We start from the raw sequence: 14304 nt of genomic DNA, 5'->3' as shown, positions 1-14304 counted from the left end.
TGTTTTCATGTTGTCAGATGTTTTTGAAAAGACACGTGTATGACAAAGATTTTTGATTCCTTATTATTAAAAGTGAAAATATAATGGAAGAAGATATCTTTCTATATAGTGACTAAGTTTATGGGAAAATCTTGGGTTTCATAAGCAGAGAAAAATGCTATTAAATATCACTTATCTCCTAAAAATTGTATTGAGACTAATAAAACATCCATCTAGTGAATTTTTATTTATATCACCTTCGACCATGATCCATGAAAATTATTCTTTTCATTAATGATCATTTGTTATTTGAGTGTAAAGAACAGTATTTTGAGACATAGGTCCTGCAAAGTGACCCTTGTGTGTGTAATTCAAAGCATGCTATCTTTCTTTCAGTTGTGATTTATCTGTGCCTTGCACTATAGAGCACAGGATATGTTTTGAATTGCATAGAATGAATTATGGTGATCCTTTGGACCAGATTACAACCCAGAAAGAGCATAATTATTCACCATACAGGGTACCCATTTGCTTTATTTCTGCCTTAATCATTTGTTTTCACCTTTGACTTTGTGTGTGTGTGTGTGAATAAAATAAAATCTTGCAGCTTCAGGACTTAATATTTTGATCTAGAACTGTTTAGAAATATTCAAACTGTTTGACCACTATTCTCAAAGATCTCATGAATTTCCTCCATTTTAGTAGTAGTAGGACTAAGAAAACCAGTTCAGTCATGGATAATTTGGCATTTTTCAAATAGGTAAAAAAGAAAACTAGCTGCCTCGATGCTGATGATCTATGTCAAGTCTGTATTTTTTTCACATCAGTTTTTTCTATAATAATCATCCAGAATGAAAAAATATAGTTTTGAGTGTGCTTATTTTAAACTTAGTATACACCTACTTGCACAAAACAGGCCCTGTAGCCTAAGGCTAGGGAACCCTAACATCATCATGCTTCCAGTGCCTTTGAGAGTTTTGAAAGGGCTCAGGTTCATTGTACCTTGAAGCAAATAATTTTTCTTTAAGGTTTTTTAGCAAATTGTTCTTTGTTCATTTCAGTGGAGTGTTTTGCAAACCCTAAATCTGACTGGGAGATGAGGGAGGTGGGGAGTGATCCATAGTCACCATAAAAAGTCCTTCAGGAAGATTTCATCAGTTTGGAAGATTAATTTTTTGTTGATATTTTTCCTTTGGAGTGAATTGCTTCTGGAAAAAAAGAGAGAGGAGGTCCAGGGAGAGGGAGAGAAAGAGAAAGAAAAAAAGAAAAGAAAAGCAAGCTTTCTATAGAAGTTGTATCTATACAGACTAGAAAGATAGAATAAAAGGATAGCCAGTCTATTAACTTTGGGCATTTTATGGTTGATAATGATCATTGCTGATGGATCCAATCCATTGCATAGCCCAGACTTACGAATTTAATTCCACTGAAATGAGCAGATGGAATGTACTATGGGTTTATCTTGCATGGGTAGATATGGCCAATGTCCACTGGCCTTCTTGGAATAATGCAGATGAAAATTAGAAGTGGCATGAAATCTGCATATATGAAAAAGTCATTTTACTTTAGAGCTTTAATTGACATTACTAATCTGTAAGGTGTTACTTTTCAACAACAGTTTAATTTTTTGTTCATCTATTTTTTTTCTTCTGTTTACAGTGAGAAGCTTTCAGTATTTACTTAGGACACTTCTCTCCCCTCAAACAAAACTCGCACAGGTTAGCTCTGAGAAGCTTACCATCATCTTCATCACTGTAATTCACCAGAGGAGAATTAAACATGACTTTAGACCTTGGAAAAGTGACTAAAACTTTGTGCTATGATATTAAATGCAGAAAGTCAGTGCAGTTATAGTGTAGACATACACAAGTAGAGGCAGCTGCCAAGTGTGTGTGATGTCTGACTGAGCTGTAAATCAGCAAAGCATGACAGGCAGTTCCCATTATTAAGAACCTCATGGGGCATCACAGTTTCACTGTAGTGGAATTTTGTTATTTTTGGAACCTTGCTCAAATTGTCCAGTTTTCAAGGCTACAAATGACATATGTGGCACCCAGTTTCTCCAGAGATAACAAGGCACTAGAAAAGACCTGCCTTCTTATAAGTAATAAAAGAGTACAGCAAGATTGTTTGGTACAAGATCAGCATATAAAAATCAATTGCTTCCCTATATCCTGGCAATAACCCATTAGAAAATGGGGTTGCAAGAAAGATTCTATTCAAAATTGCAACAAAACCTATATAGTGTCTGGAGATAATCCTAACAAAGAGTGCAAGTGCTTTAAGGAGAATCATTCCGTGAAAAAGCAAACTGTAAATAATACATTCACCATGATATATTTATATTCAACATTGCCCACAAAAGGTACTATTATATTTCAATGTATTTATGTACAAGAATAAAAATGGACTGGAAGGATATACACAAAACTTCTAGTGTCTTGGAAATGAGGGTTGGGATTAGTATTAGAGTGATGGTCAAAGGAGACTTTAGTTTTATTTTTGTACTAAAAATAAGACATTTAGTTTTATTTGTGATTTTCACATTCTTTTAGAGAGAATTTATTCATATATTGTGTGATAAAACGTTTAGACATGGAGAAAATATTAGAATACTAGAAGCAAATAGATCATAATACTGATTTTGTATACTAAAAATATGGGTGATTCTTATTTTCTTTTTAGTTTCTTTTTGTATTTTCCAAATTTTATTTCCCATTTTCTCAGAAAAATAGCCTGCTACAAATTTAGTTAGAGAATATTAGGGGCTAAAAATAGAATGCCAAGAAGAGGAGAAAAGAGCCAGGGGCACAATAACATGCTAGGAAAAACCAAAACAAAACAATTTGGACACATTAGGCCAAGGTTGAAATTCAGTGTTATCACTCTGAAAATTCAGGCAAAGTTTTGGTTAGGTTTCCCCAGCTAAGTAATTGGAGAAAATGATAGCTAATTGAGAGGATTAAGGATAATGAATTTAAAGAACCTTATATAGCACCTGTTACATATGAGATTTTCAAAAGATGGGAATCTGAGGATGAGAATCTAAAAAGATATATGAGAAATTTAGCAATCTTAATCAAGTTTTCAGCCTAGGGGAAGCTGAATATCTAGGAAAAATATGTCTTATAACCGGCCTCAGGACCATAAAGATGAAGAATTAACCAAAGTGAGTCATATCAAGATGGATTAAGTGGTATTAGGATTACTCCGTCCTAATACCCTTCTACTCCAGTAGAAGCAAGGCAAGTTAGAATTCCATCCATAAGCTGATGGCCAATTAATACTCTCAGATTCTCTGCTCCATTAGGGGCAGCCTATTATTTTGACAGGTGAATAAAACCAGCCTCATGATGGTAGTGGTGACATTGTCTGTGTGTGTGTGTGTGTGTGTGTATGAATGACAGGTCACACTTATTGAATACCTGTTGTGTCAGACACTGGTCTAAGAACTTTGTCTTCGTAGAGCTTGCATTAATTCCTCACAATAATCTTGTATTTACAGATGAGAAAATAGGCCCAGAGAAGTGTAGTAACATGCCCAAAGTCACAGAGCTAATGAATGACATCTGCCAATTATTGAGGTGGTTCTGAGCCAGTGTGATAACCCTCTGTTAGATGTCTCACTCCTAGAGATGATCTGTTTTATTTCCCCAACATAGTTGATGATGATGATTATACCTCCCTTTCCCACTGTTGTACTTTTTCTGGTAACTGTCCAGTGGAAAAGGTGTCCCCTCTAAAAATCTTCCTTCCAACCAGTTAGTAAATTATTTGACATCAAGCTTATATGTTTATGGTTGCTTTTCTAGGTTAAATAATTATGGACAAAAACTCTTAGTTCCACTGATTCATGAGTATTCAATACCTAGCTGGGCTCCTTTTTCAAGTAGAATTCCATTTCTCTGCACCTGATGGAAAGCAGCATTATTATCCAGGGAATATTGAGACCATGAATGACCTGGCACTGGGGAGGCAAAAATAGAGGGAGGGTGAAGGAAGAGAAACACTGTAATTCACTTGAGCAATGGCAGCAGGAGAGCATTAACTGTGACTGGGCAACCTTGAAAAGTACAATATGTTAAAGGAAGTTAGCAGTAATACTTTTTTTATTGGACAGCTTTATGTAGGCACCGAAGCGATTGGAATCTGGGGAAGGCAGAGATGAAACCAAAATGCCCAGGGTTGCAAAGCCTTTTATTGAGTTAAGTCAAAATATTAATGGAACTGTTTATGGCTCTGCAGCAAAAGTGGGTTTCATTTCCCTGATGCATGGTGTCCCCTGTGTTTGTCTCATCACCTCTCACTTCTGCCCAGCATCCCTCTCTCTGGTGCTCACCATGAGTAACTGAGTCTTCAGCTTTTCCTTTGCCCTGGCTCCTCTGCTCTGCACCCAGACAGAGCCCTGCAAACTTCTCCATGGCTTCTACAAGTACCAATTCCCAGCTAGTTTTAACTGTTCAACTGAGTGGAGGCTGAATGTATTTAAAGAGGGATATCAGAGTGTTCAGCTATTTTGCAATCAATCAAAAGCTTTCATTATCACATTATAGATTATTTCAGTTAGAAAGAAACCATGGCTATGACAAGTAGGGGTTATGGTAAGTCCTGCATCCCTCATCTTCTCCTGTCTGGATGCATTTTAAATATGAGATAGATGAATCCTTTCCATAAAGCACAGACATAAAAAAATCAATAATTCACTTTTACCTATGCTGCACAAATAATAAAGCCAAAGAATTTCAGTTTTCTTCGTAAGAGTTCTCCTTTTCCCTGAAGACAAACTTTTATTCCAAAGCTTTTCCTTTAGTGCTATAGCAAAAAGTTAGCTTCAAATAGATGCTAATATGTTGTTAATTCCCACTGATCTCATTTTAACAAGCAGGGCTGGTTTGAGGAGCAACATTACAGCCATTAGCCTGGAGCACAGGGCTAGGGTCTAGAGTCGCTCCGGTGGATGGAAGCAGATTACAGTGGATGGAAAGAGACTGCCGGTATCGAGAGTGAGCATTCAGAGAGTGAAGCCAGAGGGCTCCTACTTACTAGTATTTATGAACCCCACATTTATGGACATGGTATTTGTATTTCAGAGAAAATAAAGACTATTTCATAAAAGGACATTGCCTTAAAAATTCCATATAAGGTATACTTTTCATAACAGCAATGGGACGTAGACATTGTCTAGAAAATACAATCAGCATATGCAGAAAAAAGGGTTAGCTGAAAATTCAGCAATGAATGAAATAGCAGAAAGTATTTTATGAATTTTTCCAAAATTATCCAGTGCTAATTTGGTCTTTGTGCCTCTGAGTTTGATAACTGGTTACCATTCCTGTACTGTGTTGAGTGGAATCTCATTTGCTCAGCATCATTGGGTAATGACGTGTTTTGTGTGTGTGCATTTCCTAGGTAATTGAAGACCAACCTTTTAAGGATACAAACTTCTAAAAGTAAATTTAGGTAAAAAGCTTTTTACTTTGTAGTCCTTTAAAGTTGAGTCCACTGAGCACTGTTTAACATTTTCTTGACATCTAAGGTTTATCTTGAGAATTTCATTTATCGTATTATGCTGAAATGCAATGGTTTTTCTCTGGGTGTTTGTTTGAAGTGGTTTACAACCTTACTAAATGATGCTGGATTGTTGCGTTTAAGGTCTGCTGCTCCTTTTTCCCCCTAGTTCTTCTTTTTTGTCAAATTGTAGTGTTATATTTACTATCCTTAGTGTGTTCTCTCTTCTGATTTTTTATTATAAGTTCGCATAAAATGAGAAACCAGATGATGAAATATATTAGAAGAACAATATAACAGTAAAGGAAAATGGTTACCGAGGAACTCTAAAGAGTAACTTTAAAAAAAGAGAGATTTTATTTATTTATTTATTTATCTATTTGTTTATTTATTTATAACACACAGGCAGGGTAAGGGGCAGAGGGAGAGCAGCAGACTCGCTGCTGAGTAGGGAGCCCCACATGGGGCTTGATCTCACACCCTGAGTTCATGACCGGAACTGAAATCAAGAGTTGGACACATAAGCAACTGAGCCACCCAGGCACCCTTCTAATGAGTAACTTTTATGGTATATGTGTTACACGTTTTCAGACTAACAACCAAGCTTCTAGAGAAATGACCTACATTTTCTACCTATATTAGTCATTTTCTCATATTCTTCAATACATTGATTTTTTTTTTCTTTCCTTTAGAGACAAGGCTACTCTTCCTTTGATTATAAATAACTTTCTCTTTTGATGATTTGTGTTCATTCCCTTTGGGACCTTTTCTTTCTCTCCCCTCTTATGTAACATTTTGCTCTGTCCTCATCTCTGCACACTGTCTTGGTGAGCCACCAGAGGGTGATTGCTTAGGGCCCTTGGGCTTACCATGGGAAAGGAGGATGGCTAGAAGGAATGTTCATGGGCATACGGAGGAGCCAGAGCTCAAAAGAGCTGGTGGTGGAGCAAACTGTGACCTTGTGGGGAGGGAGTGGGTGGCCTGGTGCATTAATAACAGGGCAGTAGAGGAAAGCTAATCTGATCACATGCAGATGTTAGAGTTGGACTCAGTTCCCCAGTTTAGGCACTGGATGTAACAGAGCAGGGAGAGGGTGTTCAGCAGCTGGCACAGTGGGGGAGTGGGCACACACCACTCCTGGGTGGGTCTTCAGAAGCTACTTATGATCTGAAGGCGCAAATAATGTATCCAACTTATCCATTTTCAAGCCTGGAACAGTGGCTAGTGCACCACTTTGCTGGCCCTCTGGGTGGGCTGCCCTCTCTCACTTTCATTGATTTTTTGAGATTGGATCAGTATAGCTTGTATGTTTATGTAGAAAAGAGATTGAAGAAGGGAAAAGCAAGTAGTCAGTATTGTATTTATTGGGAGAAGTGTTATAAAATGCATGACTGCTACTTTGACACTGATGACTCAAATTAGTTCCATTCCAGAGAGCTGGATATAATATAGCCAACTTGTGAAGCACAGTATGTCCAAAACTGACCTCTTCTTCCCACCCTCACTCATTTCGTGGTGCCACAATCCATGTAATCACACCAAAAAGCTGGGAGTCATTCTAGACTCCTAATCTTTCTTTTCCTATCCATGTGGTCACTCAGCCCAGCACTTTGACTCATAAATACTTTTCTTTTCCTCTCTCATTATCCAGCTGCTACTACTCTGTATGAGATTTACATAATTCCTCATCGGCACTACTACCTTAATTTTTTATTTTTTTAAAAGTTTTTTTGTATTTGTCAGAGACAGAGGGCGAGAGTGTGTGCACAAGCAGGGGGAGTAGCAGGCAGAGGGAGAGGGAGAAGCAGGCTCCCCGCTGAGCAGGGAGCCCAATGCAGGACTCGATCCCAGGACCCTGGGATCAAGACCTGAACAGAAGGAAGACGCTTAACCCACTGAGCCACCCAGGCATCCCCTTAATTTTTTAACTTGTCTCTCTTTCTTTTATGATGACCTTGAAATGTACTTTCTCTCACAGTATCTGGTCATAAGACTATTAAAATACCGTTGACCCTTGAACAACATGGGTTTGAACTGCATGAGGCCACTTATAAGTGTTTTTTTTTTAAAGATTTTGTTTATTTATTTGAGAGACAGTGAGACAGAGCATGAGAGGGGAAAGGTCAGAGGGAGAAGCAGACTCTCCGCTAAGCAGGGAGTCTGATATGGGACTTGATCCTGGGACGCAGGGATCATGATCCGAGCCGAAGGCAGTCGCCCAACCAACTGAGCCACCCAGGCTCCCAGTGTTTTTTTCTTTTTTTTTTTTTCTTAAATATGGTACAGTGCTGTAAATGAATTTGCTCTTCCTTACGATTTTTTCTTTTTTTAAAAAAGATTTTATTTATTTATTAGAGAGAGAGAGAGCACAGCAGGGCGAGTGGCAGAGGGAGAAGCAGACTCCCTGATAAGTGAGGAGCCCAACATGGGGCTCAATCCCAGGACTCTGGGCTCATGACCTAAGCCGAAGGCAGATGCTTAACTGACTGAACCATCCAGATGCCCCCTTATGATTTTCTTAATAATACATTCTTTTCCTTAGCTTACTTATTGTAAGAATACAACATATAATACATATAACGTATAGAATATGTATTAATAAACTGGTTATGTTATTGGTAAGGCTTCTGGTCAACAGCAGGCTATTAATAGTTAAGTTTTTGGGGAGTCAAAAGTGACTTGTGGGTTTTTGATTGCATGGAGGGTTGGCACCCCTAACCCCAAAGTTGTTCAAGGGCCAACTATATTTGTTAACAAGCCTAGAATTAATGAAGTTGTTAAATGAAATGTAAACACATAACCCCAAAGTTATTAAAAATGTTGATAATGCTCCTGTTGGGGTCAAGGGTTAAGATTTATTATGCAGTAGACATGTGTGTCAATATGTGTTATCATATAAATGAAGGCTAGCTAGTCGTGTAAAGACAAAAGGTTGAATGAAGGCTACTGCAAATTCTAGAATTATGAGTACTAAAATAATAGATGCAGTTGGAACCAGTAAAGGACTAATTGGTATCAGGACTGTGTGACTTCTCCATTCAGGTGAATTAATAAATGACGTGCTATAATATTTGTTAAATATTACAAATATCAGTCAGTCAGTTGTATAGCAAAAGCTATGAAGAAAAAGCCTGATAGTTTCTTTCTTTCTTTTTTTTTTTTTTAAAGATTTTATTTATTTATTTGACAGAGAGAGAGACACAGTGAGAGAGGGAACACAAGCAGGGGAGTGGGAGAGGGAGAAGCAGGCTTCCCGCGGAGCAGGGAGCCCAATGCAGGGCTCGATCCCAGGACCTGGAATCATGACCTGAGCCGAAGGGAGACGCTTAACGACTGAGCCACCCAGGCGCCCCAAGCCTGATAGTTTCAATCATAGTATAGGGATAAATGGAATTGATGGTAAAAAGCATGTTAGTGAGACTATAGTTTTGTGGCAGAAGCCAGTAATTATTGTTCTTGCTTATAATGGAATTGCTTTTACTAATTTTATTGAAAGTTCCTTTGCTTTACCCAATGATACTGGTTCATATTGAGGGCCCTTCAGTATTTTTGAGTGCCTGCTATGGGACAGGCACTAGGTTGGTCATACTGTGGATACAATGATGGGTAAGCTGACATGGTATCTATTCTTAGGCTGAAAGCTTCTAAAACAGATAACCTTCTCTCTCTCTTTCTTTAAGTAGGCGCCATACCCAACATGGGGCTTGAACTCATCTTAAGATCAAGAGTCACATGCTCCAACTGAGCCATTCAGGTACCCTGAAAACAAACAACCTCTTTTATTTTTTTTTTTTTTTAAGATTTTATTTATTTATAAGAGAGAGCATGAGCGGGGTGGAGTGGTAGGCAGAGGGAGAAGCAGACTCCCTGCTGAGCAGGGAGCCCAACGCGGGGCTCAATCCCAGGACCCTGGGATCATGACCTGAGCCAAAGGCAGGCATATAACTTACTGAGCTACCCAGGCACCCCAACAAACAACCTTCTAAAAAGCACAACATACATGATCCTGCCTCACATAATGCGACTGTTCTTCATATATATGAAGCCCTTTCCCCAAAAGGTAAGACTTCAAGTCCCAGTGTGTGTAGTAGCATTGTGGTCACAGGGATACACTATACCATGTCAGTGACCTTTATTCCTCTTCTAGTTTAGTCACAATCCTATATTGATATATTTAACCTGAGGATTAGATTGTAAGTTCAACATCAGCAAAAATTTATATAAAATGTTAGGGGAAAAAGAGAGAAGGAAGAGAGAACATGGTTAAAAAATATAATACAAATAATATATATATGATATTGTATATATAAAGAGCAAAGAAGAAAAATATATAGCTTTTATAGTCTTTTTCTGCAATTGGCCACGAGGGTATAATTGATATTATATCTTATTGACTATTTCATCTTTTCTTTTTTCCAAAGCCAGCACCTAAGTTTTTGTTTTGTTTTGTTTTGTTAAGACAGAGAGTGGGAGAGAGAATCTTAAGCAGGCTCCACACCCAGTGCAGAGCCCAATACGGGGCTCGATCTCATGACCCTGAGATCATGACCTGAGCCAAAATCAAGAGTCGGACACTTAACTGACTGAGCCACCCAGGCGCCCCACTAAGTTTGGTTTTAATTTTTATTCTGTTTTATTTTTTAAACCTTGGATAGTTGAGATGACTCCAAACCTAAGTCCCGAGGCACCGGAGACCTCGGTAGCCCTCCTTGTACTGGATTGTTCTATCTTCCGTGAACTTTTATCAGTAGACATGGCATTACCAGAAAAGAGATGTACTTCCCCACTTTCTTTGTGTAGAATAAAATATTACTCCTTGATAATCAAGAGCAATTACTTCAAACACCACAAAAACCTTCCTCTTCTTTTTTCTGTTTGTCTCATGACTTAAGCTGCTTAAAATGCTTATAAGGGTCATATGACCGCCTCAACTTCAAGTTCAGTGGAACCAGTAATTTGGTCCCCTCTGGAAGCATTCTTTCCGTGTGTACTAAGATAAACCAGTAAAACCTAAATTTATGTGTTGTGAAGCAAAACTTTTGTTTTGCAATTATATATAACAAGTGCCGCCCCCACTAGACACATGAATGCTATCTCTAGAAGAAACTACCATATAATGATTGCTGATTCAGAGCATATACCATATCCAGTTCTCCAGTAGGAGAACACCCCTACTTTGCAAGGTATTGCCTAGAAGCTGATGCTATAACTGAGTCTTCAAGAAGCAAGTATGTTCTGTGAAGTCACCTGTTGTTGCATGATGATACATGAGAGTATCATAGGTGTCAGCTGATTACCTCACTGTTATTGGTCATAAAATGCAGTGCTTGGTCAAGAAGCAGAGCTGCTTGGGATGCCATCAATAGTAGAGTAACAATAATGGCATTGCAATAAAGGTTTCATAAGCCCATGGATATTGTTGCTGACAGAACAGTCGTCTTTGTTGCAAGGTAGACAAGTGCTCTCTGTGATGACAGTTTACTATAATTATCATGCAGGCAGATGGCTGGATAGTTGTTGTGGAATCTGTGGTTGCAAATAGGGCACACAGCAGTTAGAGTACCAGATAAACAATGGTGATAAGAAAACCATGTTGTTGATTCCATCTATTGCATCCTCTCATATGACCACGGCCACTTTTACATGGTCCCACTGATTAAATACTGGGGTGGCACTGAAAACGTGCTAACTGGCATCCACAGAATGGCTCATCCTGTTTACTTGCTTTGTTTTTGACGTCTGGTGAATATCTGCACACACCCAAATACAACATAAGAATTTTCACACTTTGTGTCCTTTCTGTGAAGTCCATTCCATCCCTCTTCCCCAGGCCTTTCTGTCAGTAATCTTCTATTCTTACTTTTTCTAAGATCCTTGTCACTCAGCCAGCTTCTGCTCATCAACCAGTGTGGATCCATACTTTATCTCTCAATCCACAAGAACTGGAAAATTGGCCATAACCCTCAAAATTCTTTCCATTCTGATGGTTGCCCTTCACACTGTCTTTCAAGGCCATCACGAGTGTTGGATTTACATCTACATGGCTTTTATTCACATTGCCATTGTTTCTGCAGCCTGTTAGTTTGGTAACTATTGTAATTTGTTGTTTTAGATTTTTCTATTGTTAATATGGTGGTTGAATAGGGAGGAGTAGATGTTTTCACTTTGCTGTATTCCTACAAAGTGTTATGTGTATATGCAATATTAAGCATTTTTTTTTTTTGTATTCATTGTAGTTTAAAAGAAAGGTGAAGTACATTTATTTTATTTCAGAATCCATTGCACTCTTCTTACTTAAAGAAGAATTTCAGGAAAATTAAATTTTCTATTTTGAAGGGCTTACAAAATGGGATTCCATTTTAGAATATCTCATAAAATGTCAACAGAATAAGCCCAGCAAAATGCCCTCCATTTTCTTCAATATAAGTCATATGTCAGGTAAAATGTCTGAGCATATGACAATGTGTTGCAGGAAGATTTTGACCTCCAGTGTGTGTAGTAGCATTGTGGTCACAGGGATACATTCTAGTGGTATGATTTTTCTTACTTGTCAACTATATGACAGCTCCAAATTGTAAAACACATCAGTTAGACTCCATTTTTAATATGTGGTATTACATGGAAGATACTGGGCTCATAAATTGTGTTAAAATCAAAATGGTGTCTTTTAGTCTGTAATACAGATAATCTTATTCTAATGGTTTTTGTTTTATGTTTATTGAGTTGTGTATGTGGCCTTCAGAAAACAACCACTGAACTTTTATTTATTTATTTATTTATTAGAATAAAAAAACAATGTATTATATATTTGTAGAAAATCTCCATTCCCAGAGTAACCAAAAAACAAGCTATTTAAAAGTATCAAACTTTTAAACAGAAGTTCTCCTTCCATTCTGATAAAAAAAAAAAAGTTACAAAATCACACTCCATTCATGTACCTTAGCTGCCTTTTAGGACAAAGCCTCAAAAATAGTTAACCCAAGCAAGTCTCAAAACCCCTCTCAAGTCCAAAAAACAAACTTTAAAAAACCCATTTAAAAGATTTGACAATAGAACAAGTATACATAATCAGAACACATAATTTATATACTTAGTTATGTATTGGTTTTTCTATTTGTAATTTAGAATTTATTGGCAGAAATAAAACATACACACAAGCACGCACACACACATACAATTGAAAAACGTAAAATTTAGGAAACAGTAAGAAATGCAAACCTACAGGGTAAACTGATTTATTTTAGATATGAATTTACCAAATTTCATTTTATCTGCCATTTTTGGATTCTTGTTATTTAGAAAATTCAAATTGGTGAAAATTCATTTCCTGCTTCTTGAGTAGGTTTAATTTTTACAGAGTTTCCAGTTGTGCCAGTAACTTCCTTGAGGTCATTTTCCACTTTATCTTCTGTCACCAGATCTCTTGCATAAGATATTTATCTTTGAGTTGCAAAAGCCTAAATAAAAAGCTTCACATTTGACCTTTTAATTTATAAACTCCACTAAAAAGAAAAGAAATCCATCTAATTTTTAATCAAGTCTGCAAAAATATTTTCTTTCTTAATCAAACACTTTTATGGGAATAAAGATCCTTCAAAGTTTTTAACTCTTCAATTAGAGTTTTGTTTTGATTTTCCAAGATTGCGACTCGATTTTCCAGGCATTTCACATACTCTTTCTTCTTTCTGCGACATTCTCGAGCAGCTTCTCTTATTCTTGTCTGGAATATTTTGGCTGTTCTTGCCCCTCTACTCTTCTATAAATTTTATTATCACTTGTCAAGTTCTTCAAACAACCTGTTTGGGTTTTGATTGGAACTGTATTGAATCTGTTTTTCATCAGCTTATTTCTCTTTTCAGCTGGGGGTCATCTGTCTTAGCTGTTTGAGGCATGAGAGTCACAGGGGCCGCCATCACCACAGTCTGGGGCAGCGAAGGAGCTGATGGTGTGTGCGGATCTGGTATGTCTGCAAATCTCCTGATGCAGTTTGTACAACCACCTGGTTGCTGGGCACAAGTATTTGCTGTCCATCAGAGGTCTGGGCATACTGGAGAATTATTGTACCTTGCTGAGTACTGCCTGAATTTGTCATGGTTAATGTCTGAAGTCCCTGTACTCCATCTGTGCCTGGACTGGCCAGTTGTAAGGCTCCATTTGGGGCAATGGCAATGTGCTGTCCACTGCTAGTTTGATAGATGGGAGTTGGAACAGACATAGAAGTGACAGCAGAAACTCCAGGGTTTCCTCTGTCTCCTTTTCTGCCCCATGTATCTTCAGAAGATAGATCTTCCAAAAATATCCTGTAAGATGGGTGCCGTGCTAGAATCCTGTGGGCTTTCTGTGAGGAGCCTAGTATCTGATGAGTCCTGAGACTCCTCACTTTCTGATAAAGATGATGCCTGTTGAGCAATAGGAGAAATATGAGCTCCCTGAACCATTGAACCAGGTCGTGGGGCTGCCTCTGAAGTGTTACTCTTGTGGGAATCTTCCATAATGAACTGTGGCTGCCGCCTTGCCACTGTCCGGGGCGGGAACTTCCACTCCCCCCTCCCAGGTGGATTCGAATTCTCTACCCACTTCCCCAGCCCCTCACACGGCAGGGGACGTGCCTCTGTCTCAGGGGTCAGGAGGAGTGGGGAGAATCAGTGTCCCTTAACAGCCAACTGTCCTAGGCTCCCGTTTCCTCGGCAGTCAGGGCTGCCCCGGCAGCATGATCTATACCAGGCCAACCACTGAACTTTTAAAGGGGAAAGAAACCGGCTTAATGATGTCTTCTCTTTTGATAAAGAATTTCTACTTGGCTATCAGTTATGAAAC

General features: G+C 38.2%; 1 pseudogene; it reads right to left on the bottom strand.

Moving 5' to 3' along the window:
* Window positions 1-13051: 13051 nt before the first annotated feature.
* LOC116631314 lies at window positions 13052-13979 on the bottom strand (annotated as a pseudogene).
* Window positions 13980-14304: the final 325 nt, after the last annotated feature.

The sequence above is a fragment of the Phoca vitulina genome, unplaced genomic scaffold, assembly GCF_004348235.1.
Source record: "Phoca vitulina isolate PV1807 unplaced genomic scaffold, GSC_HSeal_1.0 scaffold5, whole genome shotgun sequence".
NCBI lineage: Eukaryota > Metazoa > Chordata > Mammalia > Carnivora > Phocidae > Phoca > Phoca vitulina.
This window is presented reverse-complemented; position numbering and strand designations above follow the sequence as displayed.